The following is a 17,634-nucleotide window of genomic DNA, read 5'->3' on the forward strand; positions in this document are numbered from 1 at the left end:
CTTCCCAGTGGTTAGGACTCTACGCTTCCACTGCAGGGGGCACGGGTTCCATCCCTGGTCAGGGAGATCCCACAAGCCGCACAGTGCGGCCAAAAATAAATAAATAAATAAATAATAAAAGTGAAAAAAATAAAAAGTGCATACTACCATCCATGAAGGCGATTTGCCAAAAGAATCGACTCTGAAGCTCATCAAACATTTCTTTCTAACCACTGGTCTGTAGGAAATACAGGGGACAGAGAAACACAATAAATGACACTACAGGGATGCAAATGGCAACAGCCAGAATGATTCCATTATTTCTATTGACAATTTTTTCAGGGAAAAGAAATGGGAAGTGGATGTAAGAGACATATAATCAAAAACAATGTAGACACATTGCCTGTAGCCTAACTGGAACGAACCAACTGTGATAAAAGAAGAAGAATGGAGACGACTGGGAACTACTGAGTACGAACTGGGTATTTCATAAGATTACCCAGTCATTGCTTTTGGGGTGTGTGTGTGTGATAACAGTCTTGTAGTTGTTTTTTAAAATTTTTATTCTTATTTTTTGGAGATACACACCAAAGTATTTACAAATGAAATGATATGGTGTCTGCGTTTGCATTAAAAAATCCAGTGAGGGTACGTAAATGAAACAAGATGGGCCATGAGTTGATAATTATTGAAGTGGTGGTGGGTATATGGGAATTCCTTCTACCAATTGCTGTACTCTTTTACGTTGGAAATGTTTCAGTAAAAAACAGTTTGGAGGGAATTCCCTGGTGGTCCAGTGTTTAGGACTCTGCTCTTCCACTGCAGGGGGCGTGGGTTCTATCCCTGGTCGGGGAACTAAGAGCCCACAAGCTGAGCAGCATGGCCAAATTAAAAAGAAAAAAAAAATTTGGAGACCGCTAGCCCAGACCATGAAAACCAACAGACATATGACCCTTACTCTGACCAAATGGTGCCAAGGAGAAGGTTGGCTGAGGAAGAGTGAAGAAATCTAATATTTATTGGGTACAAATTCTGTGCCAAGCATTAGAATAAATTCTCTCTCCTGAGTGATTTTGTCTTTCCTTTTCATCCATTGTGGGCAACTGATCTGCTTGGCTCCATTTTATAGATGAGGAAACTGAGGCCCAGAGACCCAAAGTGACTTGCCATACGATGCCAAGACAAGACTAGGCGCTGATGAGCTAGGACATCTAGCCATTAGGATTTTTTTTTTCTTTGTGACCTTGGACAATGACTTTTCCTCTCTGGGCCTCAGTTTCCCCAGTCTTAGAAGACTGAGCTAATGATTCATAGGGTAAAGTTTACTCTTTGGTGTTCTTCTGCCACTCCTCCATGACCTTCCTGTTTCTTCCTTTCTTCTGTCTTCCCAGAAATGTGTCAGAGGCAGCCTGGTATGGAAGAAAGAGAAATTGAGTCCTGGGTTCAAATTCTAATTCTGCCTTATGCAGACCTTGGTAAGTCACTTAACCTCTCTGAGCCTCACCTTCCCCAACAATAAAATAGGGACGAAAATAAGAACTACCTAGAATGATGGAGACGGTGGACAAAGGGTGCCCAGCTCAGAATCCAGGATTGTGTTCAAGTAAATGTGGGTCTCCTGCAGCTGTCTTCTCTCTCACGCTTCCTTTAAAAATGAAGCCCCCAGGAACTCCCTGGCGGTGCAGTGGTTAGGACTCCGAGCTTCCACTGCAGGGGGCACGGGTTCGATCCCTGTTTGGGGAACTAAGATCCCGCATGCTGCGTGTGCAGTGTGGCCAAAAAAATAAATAAAAATAAAATAAAATAATAAAAAATAAAATAAAAATGAAGCCCCCCCCAACCTTCCATTCACAACTTCCTTTTCTGATTTATTTTTTTCCATATGACTCATCACCACTAAACATTTATTTTTCCTCTTTATTTTGTTTCTCATTATTCTCTCCCACATTAGAAGGTCCTTGGGGACAATTATTTTTATGTGCTAGGCTCGCTGCTATATCCTTAGACCGAGATGCATATGGGCCCTTGGTAAACATTTGCTAAGGAATGAATGAGTTGAGTGAATGGATATTAGAGCCTGTAATGGGACCTTTAGATAAGGTCCACTGTGAGTCAGGAACAGGGCACAGGTCTTGCACAGAGTAGCTGGTCCACAAATACTTTTGTTCTCCTTTTACTGGGACCCCAGAATCTGCTGAGGTTACGTTAGTCAACGTTAAGCTACACTCCATTTACCTGAGGGTGTTCTGACAGTTTCCAGTTTTCGTGTTTCTGGTTATCCCCTAAATAAGCCTCCAAGTGCCTGTCGCAGTAGCTCAGAGTTCTTTGCACTGTATTTCACCGAGGACAGTGGCAGCTACTGTCCTGGGGCCATTTGCAACTTCCCTGATCACAGAGGTTTGACTAAGTGCTTTGTTTAAAGGCAAAAAATGCATCAGCTCAGTGTCTTCACCCTTACGAAGGGGTTACCGAATGCTAAGGTTGGACTTGTCCACAGACCCTTCGGGGCAAAAGAGCTGTGCAGGAGTTATGGTGTTGGTGGAGGCGAAGGGGCAGCGATCTTTTGTCTAGGTGGGAAAGCTGAGGTTTTAGAGGGGGCAGAGCTGCCTAGAACATCGCCCCAGAGGTGGGTGTGTAGGATGGAGGCATTGCTGAACACTCTGGGGAGAAAATTCCCTTCTCTGAGCCAAACCGTCCCAAGCCAGACCTCGCTCCCCTCTGGGCCTATTGAGAAATATTCCCTGAGATGTTGATAATGTCTTTCCTTTCTGCCTGAGCTCGTGGGATCTGTAGAATGCGCAGGCTTTCAAAGCCATGGCTCTTTCCCAGGAGAACCTTCCTAAGAGACCAAGAGCCCAATTCATTCCCTCTGCACTTCAGCGGTTCTTACCCTGCTGTCCTCCAATGAACTCTTACAGGGGTGTCCCCGAATAGGATTCAGGCATCTAGTAACTTGGGTGACTCGCAGTGAAATCAGTATTTTCTTCCATTATGAATATAGGTGACCACCCACGGGAACACTCGCACTGGCTATGACTTGGTCACCAGAAGAATCACAGGTATATTCGTAATCGCGTTACAGGTGTAACTGAGATCCCCAAATGTTGTTTTGCTCATCCCGACTTCAAAGGTACATTAGAGCCATGGCTGGATTGTGTGATTTAATGCGTTCCTAAGGAGCATATACGTTACTATAGATATTTATTTAGTAACGATGTTACTATTATATTTTTAATATTGCTTTTATTTAAAATTGTAATCCTATGTCTTGTAAAAAGAGAATTCCAAGGCGGTATCCACAGGCGTCACGAGATTGCCCAAGGGCTCTGTGGCCCAAAAAGGTGGTGAAGCCGTTCTTGGTGATGGAGAAAACAAAGGGAGGGTTTGAGCCATGATTCTGAGGCTCAGGGAAGAGCAGAGCCTGGAAACCCTAAATCAGAGCACAGGATGCTTGATGCTGCCGTAGCATTAAAAAGCTCTAGGAAAGCATGCTGAGAAGTGCTCCCCAAAGCATCCAAAGGGGTACGAGGGGCTTCCCTGGTGGCGCAGGGGTTGAGAGTCCACCTGCCGATGCTGGGGACGCGGGTTCGTGCCCCGGTCCGGGAAGATCCCACATGCCGCGGAGCGGCTGGGCCCGTGAGCCATGGCCGCTGAGCCTGTGCGTCCGGAGCCTGTGCTCCGCAACGGGAGAGGCCGCAACAGTGAGAGGCCCGCGTACCGCAAAAAAAAAAAAAAAAGGGGGGGGGGGGTACGAGGGTGGCAGCTGAACACAGCTTTATATGGAACTAAATCCCCGAGGAAGAGAACCATTCCCCTTTCAATTCTTTTTCGGACCTTCGGACTAAGTCCAGGCTCAGATGAGTGCCCACCTACCTGTCTCGATCACCCTTCTAACAATCACTGCAGCATCAGCAAAGCGAGAGCGAACCTCCAGCTCAGAGCCTTGTAACGTTGCTTTCTATCCACTGCTCGCCATTTTCTGGGTTCCTTCTACTGCTGGGAAGTGAGACACAAGTTTGATTTACGGTATCCAGCTAAAGATTTAATTTTCAACAAGTTAGGTGTTTTGAAAAAGTGAGTAGATGTGGACTTCCCTGGCGGTCCAGGAGTTAAGACTCCGTGCTTCCACCGCAGGGGGCACAGGTTCGATCCCTGATCAAGGAACCAAGATCCCGTATGCCACACAGTGCGGCCAAAAAAAAAAAAAAGTGAGTAGATGACTGAAACATATGTTAAGGAAATCACTGTGAAGGTGAAACCAAGGTATATAAAAAGATCTGCCTCCCCAGCCACTCCCAATTTTACCAGTAATGGAATGGAGGCCAGATACTTGCCCAGGGCCTGCTAATTCTCAGGCAAAGTGCTTGGCTTTCCCCTGTGGCTTCTCCGGCAGCCCGTGGCCTGCAGTCTGCTCCCTCCCAGACTCCTAGACCTCTGTGGGGCTGAGGGGAGAAAGTCGGAGACTCAAAGTTCCCAGCAAGGGTGTCAAACATGCCTTCTGAGTGCCCTGGCTCCAGGGTCCCCCGTCCTGAAGGACCCAGCTGAGTGGGCCTTTCATCGGCCTCTGAGAGGTGGCAACAAGTGTTGGGGCAGAATGCCTGCTGCCCACTGCCCCCACTTCTGCGGACCTGGCCAAGCGCTGGGAGGACTGGAAGCAAGATTCCAGAGGCATCTGGATATTATCAGTCACTCAACTGTCTGGCCAGTAGGCTGTGGTGGGGCTGGTGGCAGGGGGCAGAACCTGGCTGGAGGGTAGAGTTAGGAATCCCACACAGATTCCTGGGGCCAGACCCAGCTCCCAGCGGGAGGGAGGATGGTGGCTGTGATGGACCGGCTGCAAACCCTGCACCCTGCCCAGCCCTCATTAGGCGGTAGCACCAAAGGGATCAGACATTCAAATGATGACGTTTGTCTGATAGAGGAAACAGACAAGGCGGGAGGGGGTTGTCAGGCGGTGGGGAGGGAGCGGCACTTGAGGACAGCAACGGGGAAGGGGGGTGCGAGGGGGTGGGCAGAGCTTGCCCTCTGATCCACTTGAAGATTCCTGCTTCAAAACTAACCCTGATGGCTTCCAGACAAGTCGGCACCGAGGGTCATTTCTGGAGGCTGTAAGTGTTGCCAGTGGCAGCTGTAAGCACAGGTGTAAATCTGTCCGTGCATTCCTCCCCATCCCCCCTCCCAGCTCTCTGCACCTGAAGCAGGTCCCCTCTATAACCACAAGCCCACTCAGGAGGCCTAAACACACACACACACACACACACACACACACATCCACATGAGCACGTATGCCCACGGTTAATGCTTGGCCTGCCTTGGGGTGTACAAATTTTTTTTTTTTTTTAGTGCTCCTTTAAAGCAAACTCTATCAGCTGTTTGTTAAAGCGGAGCAAACACAAGCCTTGCAAGAAGACCAAGAAGCAGCAGCAGGAAGAGGAGGAAGAAAAAGGACAAGAAATCCTTTTATTTGCTACCATGAAAATGTCCTTTTAAAATACCTTTCTCAGCAGACCGGGAGGCCAGTAAGGGAAGAAGCAGGGCCGGAGGGAAGATGAGTCCTGGTTTATTTGAACTAGTTGGAGTGATGCTTCGGGGAGGCGGGAAACGTCACCTTAACCAGGCTCCTCTCTAGTGTCTAACCCCCTCCTCATCGCTCACCACCTTCCCCTGGTTAAACAAAGATCTGCTTTCCCAGGAGTAGCTGGGGACGTTCCCCATCCACCCCCATCCTCCTCCAGAGGGAGCAGCTGAGAAATTGCATGAACAGCCCTCTCCATCTCGCCCAGTGCACTCTTGAGAATCTGGAGGACTCTGGCGGAATGTTTCCTCTTCTTGGCCAACTGGACCCTACCAACCAAACCTTCCTTGTGGGGTTGAGTGACTATGTGCTGGGGGGAGGAGAGAGGCTTCCATGCCTAGCCGATGGCAAAGAGAGAGACGCATTGTCTTTTTGCACACTGACTCGGAAGCTCTCAGCCACACATTCCCCCACCCCTACCCCAAAGGCCTTGTAGGGGGCCCCTGGAAACCCCTAATGAATGATAACTTATCTCCTAAATTGCTGGTATCTGACGCTTCGTATGGTGTGAAAACCATATCCCCTTAAGGCTGGAGGCTACTTCGGGAATTGGTCAGTTGGAGTAGCTCAGTCATGATTGAATGGAGGCATTTATACTGTGCTAGATAATCTTCTAGCAAGTTAAGGCATGTGTCGGGAGAGGGGCCAGGGCGTGTGACTGGGCTGCCCCAGACCTCCCTGGGCTATCATTTCCCCACCGTCTCTCTTCTCTCTACTTTGGGGCATTCCTCTTCCATGCCCTTTCCTTCTGTCCCACACTTTCCTCTGTCGTTCGTGCTCTGTGCTTCTAGTTGCTTTTCTCTTTGTCTCTTGAGTTTATCTCTCTGCCTCTCTGCGGGTGGGTAAGGGTCTCTGTCTATCTCTCGGTGTCTGTCTGTCTCCCTCTGTTTTCTCCTTCCTCCCTTCTCCCCAAGTGTCCCCTTTCTCTCTTGCTTTCACTCTCTCCACGCTCCCTTTCGTCATCCTTCTCCGTCTCTCCAACTTTCCTTTCTCATCACTCCCCTCCCCCAGCCGCTCTCAGGCTTGGAAGCAGTGGTCCCAGTGTCCTCGAGGATTGAGGACAGGGATGGTGGACTCCTGCTGCTGACTACAAATCGGGCAGCTGCAGTCTGGGCCTCAGAGTCTGGGGTCATCAGCCATACACAGCTGCGCTGAGAGCCACGAGGCATCCAGGACCCCTCCCAGGAGCCTGAAATCCCTTCAGCCCCGGTCACAGGCAGCCCCCTCCCCATTTACAGAGCTCCTTGCCCCGGGGGCTCTGCCCAAGGACGCTCCAGGCACCCAATCACGTTCCTTCATTTTCCACAAGTGCCATTCCCTCAATAGATCTGACAAACTTTTTTTCTCAGTTCGGGAGATGGAAATGGCCTGGGGCAGATGCGGGGGGCGGGGGTGGGGGTGGAAAAGGCATTGGACCCCAAGTCAGGACACCTGGTCTCCAAGCCCTACTGGGACCTGAACTCCAATGCAAGGGAAGGAAGAGAGCACTGTCTCTCTGGGATCACTTGCGGTTTTGAGATCCTGAGATTTGGGAAAGGAGACCACAGCGGCACTAAACCTGGATTGGGAGGCTTGAGGAAGGCTCTCCCTGTAGGATCAACTTGGGAGGAGGCCAAGGAGCTTTAGGCTGAGCTGGAAACGGAACTGGGTAAGAGAGCAATGCTTATAGAGAGAGGGCTTAATATATGCTAGGTAGTCTTCTAAGAAAAAGAATATGTTCTTAAGGATACTCTAAATATATATAGTATATATTTTTAGTATATATGTGATGTACTAAGTATATATACACTGAGTCAATACTTTTAGTAAATACATATATAATATGTACTAAGTATATACTGATTGTATCTATTATATATAGATAGTTATAGAGAGAGAGAGATAGATATATAGATTGTTATCTGATATCTAGAGAGACGGACAGAGAGATTAGGGCGCCCAAACAGCTAACGCTTAACGAGTACTTACCATGTGCCAGGGGTTAGACTGAGTGCTGTACACACGTGATCTCATTTGCTCCTTGCCTTGGTCCTCTATGGCAGGACCTATCATCCCCAGTTTTCAGAGGGGGCAACTGAAACTCAGAAGAGTTAAGGGACTCCTCCAAAGCTCCAGGGCTCTAACAGGCCCCCTTTTAAAGCGCAGTAGCAGGTGTGCCAACACTGTGCTGGAACGCACCTTGTCTGAAGCCGCAAATGTACCAAGGCCAGCAGCAATTACAGCGGAGCGGGCAGCGCCACAGGCAACCAGTCTTCCCCGCACCGGAGCGCGCACCTGCTGGCTAGGACCTGGATTGTCCTCGCCTCCAGGTAGCCGGGCACACCCATGCGGCCAGCTGAGCCCCACCAGTCTGTAGGTCGCGCCTGGGGGAGACTGGGGTCGTGGAAGTGGATAACAGTCCTCGGAGAGGGGGAGAGGGAGAGGGCGGGCGGCCGTGGTTCCAGTCTTGACTCCCCTCCACACACGGGAACCGCGGTCCCGCCACCCCCAATCCGTTGGCCATTCCTCCTCTCCCAACTGTTTCGTCTGTCGCTTCTCTGATCCGAAAGGGGCGGAGAAACTGAGGCCCAAAGCAGTTTGCGCCAAACGCGTGCGCCAAGCTCGCCAAGCTCTTGCGTGCGCGCCTGGCAGGGACTTGGCGAGCGGAAACCACAGTCCCTGGCCTCCCGCGAGGGGCAGGAAGCGAATGCCAAGCGCAGCGCGGGCACCTCGGGGCCTTGAGCGAAGCCAAAGTCGGTGAAGCGGGCAAAAGAAGAAAGAAAAAACGCGGTTCCGGACTGCTGTTTGGAACGCAGGCATTCATCGAATCATCCACTGGGATCTGCTCCTAGGACCCCGTGGATGCGGCTTGGGGAGGGGCTGGGCGGGCGGGCGACGGAGCAGGGAGGGCATGGAATCGGATCGAGTTTGTTTCTGTAGCTCGGATCCTGGCAGTTGGTGGCAGCTGGATGTCAACCCGGCTCCAAGCCTCGAGATGTGAACAGCTACCTGGACAAGTGGAAGAATGTGGGAGAGACTCTGGCCTCAACTTCCGAGTCCGGATTCGAGGGGGAGGAGGAGAGAAACAGAAAGACTGGTGGGTGGGAGACCAAAGTGGAGACTGAGCTCGAAAGACCAAGAAAGAGGGAAAGAAGTAGAGTCCGAGAGAGATTCGGGCCTTAGCTCTAAGCTGGAGGAGGCAACGCGATTCTGGCGACCCTCTTCCTGTACATAAATATTCGGTGCCAGGCCAGCAGGACCTCTGAAGACCCCCTGAGCTCTTGGCGGGATCAAGGGGCAGGCACCGAACGCCTGGTTCAGGGTGAAACCCTTAGCCGTGCATCCCCTTTGCTGTGCGACTCTAGGAAAATTACTCCACTTCTCTGAGCCCCCAGTTCCACCCCTCTAGTTCAGAAAAGAGCACTGGCACGTGGCACAAAAAGACCTTGAAATAAGTGAGTTTACGATTGGTGTCTCCCCTTCCTTCCCTCCAACAGAGCTGCTTTGGACGGAAACACCGGAATCTTCGCTGCCTGGGTTACCGCAGCGTGACCGGAGGAGGTGCTGGAGGAACAAAGTAAGGCAGACACACCGCAGGCGCTCAATAGTTGCTTGTGTGTCACAGGCCTGCCTCAGTCCTAAGTCCTCATCGCATGGGGACACGGGTCACGGGTTACCGAAGCCTTTCAAAGCCGTGCATTATCTCAGTGTTTTAACCGCAGCCGGGAGCCCGGATCCTAGGTGACCCAAGGATGAAGAGTCGTGTACCCAGGAACACATAGCAGGCCAAGGGCTCCAAAGCCCGTGTTCATTTCCACCCTGTCTCCCCAAGTCAGCGCTTCTTGGCATCCCCAGCGCCGTTCCCAGACCACCCAGCCCCAGATCTGCTAGGCGGAGGCTGAGGCTTTGGAGGGAGACGTCCCAGACGAAGAACTTGGAGAGAGACGAAGCTGGGAGAGGGGTGGGAAACCTCGAGCAAAGCTCAGGAGAGGGGGCGACGGCAAAGACCGAAAAGGGAAGAGAGAAGCGGAAGGAGGGAGACAGAAAAAGGGAGAGAGACGCGGAAAGCTAGAGCCCGAGGGAGCGCGGGAGCGCGCGAGCCCGCTCCGGGGCGCGGGGTGCTGGGCGCCGGGTGCAGGACAGCCCGAGGCGCCCAAGCCGGGTTCCCCGCCGCGCCCCACCCGGCCCAAAGGGGAGCGCCCCACCGACCAATTTGGCTTGCACAAAACCCGCGCCCCAGGGGTCTTTGCCAGGCCGCTGGGGCTTGATTCATTTCTTGACTAATTAACTGGAAGCTACGTCGCCCCTTCTTTCAGGGCCCAATTAATTCGCCGCGGGCGGTGGGGCGGGGGTCTTGCGGCCGAGGCGCCCGCCTGGAGCCCCTTTGTGAAGGGCTGTCTGGACCATATTGATTCTACATACACACACGTCCCCCTCCTTCCTTCGTACAAAAAAAAAAAAAAAAAAAAAAAGTCTTGAAAGCTCTGGATTTCGCAGTTTAAGAAGGTTTGTCAGACTCGGAAACCGCCCTCCCCCCCTCCCCCGCCATTGCATTTGCTTCCAGAAGGAAGGGACCAAAGGATCAAAGCAGCTGCAGATCTGCCTGGGAAAGGTTTAAATGGAATGTCTCCTCCCAAAAGGGCAAAGAAGTACAGGAAACAGATCACCCCTCTGTACCTACCGTATGTATGCGCGGTGCACCTACGACCTTGTCGTTAAAAGCCAGACAAGAAGTTAGACCATCCCCAGGTTGAATCTCAGCTCCACGAGGGACTAACTAGCTGTAGGAGCTCGGGCAAGTCTGTATGTCTCTGCATGACTCAGTTTCCTCATCTGGGAAATGGACATCATTGAGAAGGCGCCTGCCTCCTCGGATTGCTGTATTTGGTGGGCTGATGTGTGGGAAAGCTCTTAGAACATTATCTTCCTCGTGGGTATTTCACAAATCTTATCTCCAATAAATAAGATTTTTTTTTAAACAAACCCATTTCGCAGATGAGGAACAAAGGGCTAAGGAGAGCGGACCGGCTGCAAAAAGATGCGGGCGTCTGATTCCAAGGCCGAGAAACTCCAGAACGAAATTTACCAGAGCTTCGAGAGCGCTTGGCGGGCTGGCTGGGTGTGGAGAGCACTCTCCCGACCTAGTGTTCCCAGAGGCTCCCTCGTGTGAGGCTTGAGGCTTCTTCCCGTCCACCTACCCCCATCCTCGCTCCAGTTCGGTAACTTAAGCGGGGGAGCGGGAAACCCTAAATCCCGAAACCTTTTGGGTGCAGCAACGCGGCACCCAGCGCGCAGCAACGAGGGCGATTTCCGAGCGGTCCTCGAAATCGTCGAATCGATTGTATTGACCTCGCCGTGGGTCAGCTTGTCTCTTCTATCGATCAACCCAACGAAGTCTAGGACAAAAATATAGACGGAAGGAAATCACAGCCGTCTTTGGAAAGCTGGTGGGAAGTGGGCTTGCCGCTGTGCAAGGGCGCGTGGGTGACTCAAGGCTGTCCCACGCCCTCGCAGCGAGTCGGGGGAATGAGCTTCTCACCCCACTGCCCTTTATTCGATCACTGATTCATTTTTTAGTTTGTTCTATTTTTAAAACATAGAAACCAAACAAGAATTAAGTTTATTCAATCAAACAACATTTGATGAACACACCGCACGTGCCAGACTGCGCCGGGCACTGGGGTACTGAGGGGAGGAGTCTTCACAGAAACATAAAACCCTGGTGGGGGGGGGGGGTTGTAGAATCTTCTTTGCGGTCACTTGTTAGCAATGCGACCTTGGAGGAGACTCCCTAGCTCTCTGTCCCACAATTTCTGGTCTGTAGAGAGCAGCCATGCTGCTCAGTCCTAGGCTACGTGTACCTGCTGAAAGGAAAAAAAAAAAAACAGATCGGAGAGTCTAGAGGTTAGATCCCTCATCACAGCCCCAAGGCAAGGTCGGAGCTGGGACGAGCAGATCTGGGGATGGCCTTTGCAACCTCAGTGGGTATAAACTTCTGCTCCCCCTCAGCCAGCCCAGGATGACCACGCCCGGCCAGGTCAGTAGCGCCACCAGGATTTCCAGGGCTCCCAGACTCTGCCTCTTCCCGGGAGCGAAAATTCACCCAGCCTTCCCTCTCCCCAGAGCGCAGAAGAGCTGGGGGCTGACTTTAGTTCAGCCTTCCTGCCCTAAGACCTGGAGCTTAAGCCCTCTCCCACACCACCTTTCCTGGGCCTTGACTTTCCTCATCTTTAAAATGGGAATTCTCTCTTTTTTTAAAACTGCAGTGAACAAAGCTCAGGACCATAAGCATCAAGCTGGCGAGGACCCATCTCTTCACCCACGTGTCTCCGGTGTTCAGCAGAGGACGGGGGCAAATAAGCCTCTCGGTCAGTATTTTGTGGGATGACCAAGTGGATGTTTCTATCCACTACACCAAATTTCTCTTCCCACTACCAACTTTGCACTGTCTCGTGTCAGAATCTGTCTGGGGGAGCAGCTAACAAATTTAATGCCGTTTTTTAAAAAGTACTCTTTGGAAGTGGTCACTTGTTTTTTCATGTGCACAGAGAATCCCCTGTAGTTTGATGCCTTCTTTCCCTTTCTTCACTGACTTTCATTCCTATATCAAAAGATTATTTACTGAGCACCTACTAAGTGCCAAGCAGTGGGATCAGAGCTGGAGATGTGATGAGTCCCATCCCTCCAGGAGCTTACAAGGTGGAGAACTAATACTAGACTCTCCTACCCAGGCCATGTAGCCGATTAACTTCTTTGGTTAAGGTTGATTATTTTTTTCTCCTTTCTAGCTCTATAAGAAACTTCGGACAAGATGGCAATGTCTAACACAGTGCCTGGCACACAGAAAGCACTCAGTAAGTGTGGCGTGAATTTATTCTTCCCCAAATTGTAGCCCACAGCTCCTCCTTTGGCTGTGCAAGGGCCAGCCTGAGGTCTTAAGTGCCTTCAGAGAGACACTCCCAAATGAGGACTCTGGCAATGTGCAGTGCCCCAAGTCCCCAAGGAGCCAGAGATCATCCCAGCCCTGAGATTCCCAATTCCAGATGCAATTCTGGTTGGTAAGGCCAGCCACTCAGATTAGACGGAGCATACCTGGGCCGGGGGACCACTAGATTGGCCTTTGCAAAAAGGGACATTGGACGGTGAGGTTCTGCAAACCGTGTACCCTTTCTGCATCTCCATTACCTATCTGGCTGTCCTCCTTTCCAGACCACTCCCCCCAAATGCGAGCGCGCGCGCGAGCGCAGACACACACACACACGCACGCACGCACGCACACACACACCCCTTTCCCAGTAAACAGGAGCTAGTGCAGGTGACACCTAAGAAACGAGGCACTAGTTTGCCCTGAGAACCATCTTTCCCCACATCCCCGTTCTTGCCCAGCCTCTCTTGGTCCAGCTCCCTGATCTGGCGGGGCTCTGGGTGACCCTCTCCCGCTCCAGACTCCAGGAACAGCTCCGGTCTCCTGGTGCATCGGGACTGCCACTGTGATCGCTCAAAACCGAGGTCCCAATCCCGCGCGTCGGCGGAGATTCGCTCAGGCCTTGCGGGGTACAGGAGGACGACTGTCCGCCAGCCTCGTCTCCCCCCAGCGCCATCCAGCGGGCGAGACGGCAAGGGCACCCTGGGCAGAGGTTCCTGGCGAGTCCCTCCCGAAACGAGGTACGGAGGTTTCCAAGCGGGAAGCGGTCCCTTCCTCCAGCCACCCCCCACCTCCAACTTAGGGCACATCTATCTCTTACCCTCCCCAAGTACTCCCCGCATTGCTTAAGGCTGATTCGGGTTCACCCAGCGTTCAATCCCCTCCCACCCCCTTTTATTTATGCCCAACATATGCACTGGACAGGGAAGTTTTTAAAGGAAGGGGGAAAAGGAAAAGAAAGAAAAGTGGGGAAAATAGTGTTTGCTCCACTGCTTAGAAACTTTCCTGTGGCAGCTCGGAGGTTTCATCCCAGGCTGGGTTGACGCTTTGCCTCTTTTTGTTGCGGACATGTTAAATCCTGCCTTCCTAATTCTACACCCATGACCTGATACTGGCTGGAGTCAGGCGCCTTGATTCCCTGCCCTTGCATGCAACCTGGGCTGGAAAGCCTCCTCCCCCGTGATCCCCGTAGGTGCCAACCCCCCGGTGATGGGTCTCCAGAGTGGCAACTCATATGCGGACAGAGCCCTACACGCAGAGGGTGAAAAACACCCCTCTTGATACACCCGGAATGTTATCGCTAATTTTTTGGAAAAGTGCCTGTGTACACACGTATTACATATATTATTGAGCGGGTTAGCTCAAGACTAAAAACAGCGAACAACACTTGGGGTGGGGTGGGGGCGTATTCTCCAATTCCCTGCTAATTTGTAACAGACAGACTTTATTGCTCCGAGAGAAAAGGAGTAACTGCGGTGCGGCAAAACAAATTTCACTCTGTCTATATTGATCAAATGGGAGTCAGCCCCGTGAGGTGTGATTACAATGCACTTTTAAATCTGAGATTTAATTTCATATTTGGGGCTACTTGGAAGTCCATATATACACACTTGTACCCACATAGAACATCTTAGAAACACACATGCATATTCTATTATGTTTAAGTAACGCAGTGAAGTATAGCCTTGAAGTTGGGCCCATAAACCGCTCAGCTAGCTCTCCAAACATTAGGAAGATCTAAACTGAAGCTCAAAAAGCATCTGGCTCTACTCTCTGAAAGCCCACCTCTTCTCCAGATTCAGCTGGGGGCAATGTTCTGATACCCCAACTAAAGGGAATTTACTTTTTTTTTTCTTATCCCTCTCTCACCCAATCTCTACAACTCAAAAACTTTATACTAATTCAACTCCAATATCCCTGTTATATAGAAATCTGTCCCATTCCCTTAAAAAAAGAATTCATAACCCACACTCAAAAGGGCTTTCATGGACTCCAGCAATTCTCAGTTCTAGACGGAGGAATGAAATAGAGGAGCCTGTCCTGGTTATCCATGGCATTAATACAGGGACATAAAAGTGAGTGCAACATCATATATTTACTTGTCTAATAGAAAAATCCTAACTCTGCTGCACCGTCCTCCCCACAACACCCCAAAAGAATTAGGGTCCAGCCGTGGATGGGTGGGGGGGGATTGAAATGAAGCCGCTTGGAATGGAAAAAAAAAAAAAGCAAGGCATTATTTACACCTGCAAACTTTGGACGGTTGTATTCGGCCCCAATTGGCTTAATTGTAAATCTTTTCCGCATGGCCCCAACTCCTGGACGGAGCGTCTGGGTTTAATAATGCGCCCGGGTACCCCAGCAGCGCTGAGCTGCAAAGACAGAATCCCCCGCCCCACGCCCACTCAGCTCAGAGGTCATTATAGCAGACCCCTTCCCCCCCTCCCAACCCAAACCCTGCTTGAGGTACCAGAAGACCAGACTCAGACTTGTGGGGAACTCGTATTTTACCGTCTGAAGACAAGAGAAGCTATTTCAAAAGCAAATATACCCTCCAAGTCAGAAGTGGGAGGTGGCGCTCTCCCCCTCCCGCACCCTCACCCCCATCTCCTGAGTGTTTGACTTGCACCGGGGCCGAGTGGGGAAAGAGAGGCGTCTACACTGGAAGCCAGAAATAGCCTCAGACTCCCCAGGCTGGCAGCGCAAGGCTGACCTGTTCATAGAACTTGCTGCTAAGAAAACATGTAAAAACACACCCCCGCGGTGGGAGAGGAGATGGCTTCCTCCACCCCACCCTCTCTCTGCACGCAGAAAACCTCCCCGGGCTCAGCCTGGTTCCCTCGGAGAATGGCAATTGCAATTCCTTGCAATTATTTTTCCACCACTTTGAGAGACAGAGGGTGCTACATGACTCTTTTCTGTTGGGTACCCCCCTCCCCAAGGTCTTTACTATCCCCCCCCACTCCCCCGCCCAGCCCCCGCCCCATTAGTCCTTTGCCACCGGAGTGGGGCGGGAGTTAGGAATCGAGGCTGCAGAAAGACACATCGGACGTCCGGGGGAGGTCAGGAGCTCCTAACTCAATCCCCCCCGGGATCCCAGTTTTAGGGAAAAGACGTGAGTTCCGCGGGCAGGGCCGACCGCGCTCCCACCCGGGATGCCCGCCTCGCCCCGCCCCGGCAGCCGCAGACGGAAGGCAGGTAACCCGCGCAGGGAGCCAGTGCCCGCGGTCTCGGGTTCCCGGGCCTGGAGGGACCTTGTCGCGACTGAGAGCCGGGGCAGGCCAGCCTGTCCGAGACCCCTTTGCTTCCCTGCGGGCCAGTGCGGACGTTGGGGCGGTGGGGGGGGGGTCCCCGATCCGAGCACCGGTCCCCTCCACCCCCGGGTGCGGGTGTAATCCGAGGCCGCGAGCGTCTTCTCTGGTTCCGCGCTGGGCCAGGCCTGGAGCCGCACTGAGGCACGTCCAGCTTCCGTACTGGGAACCGGGGGAGGGGGAGAGGGCAGCGGTAGGTGAAGCCGCCCCCCGCTCCCCCGCCCCGGGCGGAAACCTTCGCCAAAAGGACCTTAGGAGGAGTACTGGGCTGTCGCTGTCTCCCACTCCTTCCGGGGCCTGAAGTTTTCCTTTCCCAAGTGAAAGGAGGAAAGGGCATTAGGAGGGAACGCAGGGGGCAGGTTGGTTCCGAGATCCATAAGGCCGCTCCTCTCTGCCCTCCCGCCCGCCCGCCCGCCCACCAGAAGGATTTTTAATATTTGGCTTGGAGATGAAATGAACTGAGGCCTGGGCGCCAGCTCTCAGGAAAGGCTCTCTCACAATTCCAAACAGTCCCTCTTTCTATGTCAGTGTGTGTCTCTGCCTCCCTCTCTCTTCTTCCTCTAAAACATAAATACAAATTTAAAAAGAAAGGAAACTTCTCGAGCCCTCCTGTATTCCAAGCCCAAGCTGGAGACTTTTTAAAAGGCTTCTGGGATCTCTAAGGCCAAAACTTTCACCCAGACCTTCAGCTGGCTTGTACCAATCACTCCCTGGATATCCCACAAGACTCCAACAGGATTTATGTATTATTTGCAGACAAGGACGATTGGGTCGGGAGCAAGGCATCTCTGACTTAAAATGAAATCACATTGTTGAGGCCTCTCATTTCTTTCACTGACACAGAGGAAGAGGCTCCCCAGGTTGCCAGGTAATTAACACACAGAGGTGCAGCGACCCCTGTGCAGTTATCTGAGTGGCCGTGGTAGAGGCTCAGTGATCACAGAACGCAGAGCGAGTAAAGGAGCTGGTGCCTGATTCCAAATTGTGAGAGGTGTGTTTGGCCGGAGAGCTGGCAGCCGTTCGGTGACAGACAGGCTAGGCCTGGAGTCAGGATCCTGCATCTGCAACCCAGATCCTGGCCTTGGAAGCAGGTCTGTAAGCCCCCTACCTGCCAAGCCTGCCAGAGGAGCAGGTGAAACCACCTTCCAAACACCCCGTGTCTTAGAACCACAAAAGGGTATATTGTCTATAAGATTGTACAAGGGAGGAGGAATTTGATCAGTTTCCAATATGACAGTAAAGCCTGGAACACGAAATGCCCACACCCCTCCAATCCCCAAAACCCCTTGACCACACAGGCAAGACAAATTCCTCCCCAAAGCCATTGCTCCCCGAGAGACAGCTATATCTCTTGCGGGCTTCAGTGGATATGGAAGAATCTCTGTCAGCGTTACCTCCTTTCCTATCTCTTCACCCTACTGGATTTGGGAGACATGAAAACATTAACTTTGGGAACACAGGAAGATTGTCTGGCTGGCAAGGAGCAGTGGTGAGGCTACAAGAAAGAAATGAAAAGAAGAGAGGAAACACACACACACACACACAACTTTGGTGCTCACTGGTCCCTTTCATTTATCTCCTGTCTTCCCTCTCTGCTCTCACCCTTTTTAATTGAAACCCAGTAGGGGAAACAGTAATGGATATTGTGCTCAAATTGAGAAAACGTGTCTGTGGCTACCGGGGGACAGTTAGTTCAGCAGATTTGGAGGAGCTGATCTTTCTTTGCCCTGTCAACCTCCCTGACAGTAGCGGTCATCTGATTTGCCATGGCCTCTCACTTACAGATCACCCTGTTCCCTCCGCCCCGTCGGCTCTCACAGGGCAAGACCCCACTGCCCCGGTGCCCCTGGCACCTAACAACAACA

The 17,634-nt window shown here is 51.8% G+C and overlaps 1 long non-coding RNA gene across 1 annotated transcript in view; it reads right to left on the bottom strand.

The window, feature by feature from the left end:
• LOC309830792 overlaps positions 1 to 17,634 on the bottom strand; it is a 24,971-nt gene continuing 7,337 nt past the window's right edge. The window contains exons 3-4 of the long non-coding RNA XR_014297537.1: positions 3,853 to 3,972; positions 1 to 1,388 (exon numbers count right to left, since the gene is read on the bottom strand). This is a non-coding gene — a long non-coding RNA (uncharacterized lncRNA). The remainder of the gene's footprint in view (positions 1,389 to 3,852; positions 3,973 to 17,634) is intronic.

Source organism: Grampus griseus (genome assembly GCF_964374135.1).
Source record: "Grampus griseus genome assembly, chromosome: 12".
Classification (NCBI taxonomy): Eukaryota; Metazoa; Chordata; class Mammalia; order Artiodactyla; family Delphinidae; genus Grampus; species Grampus griseus.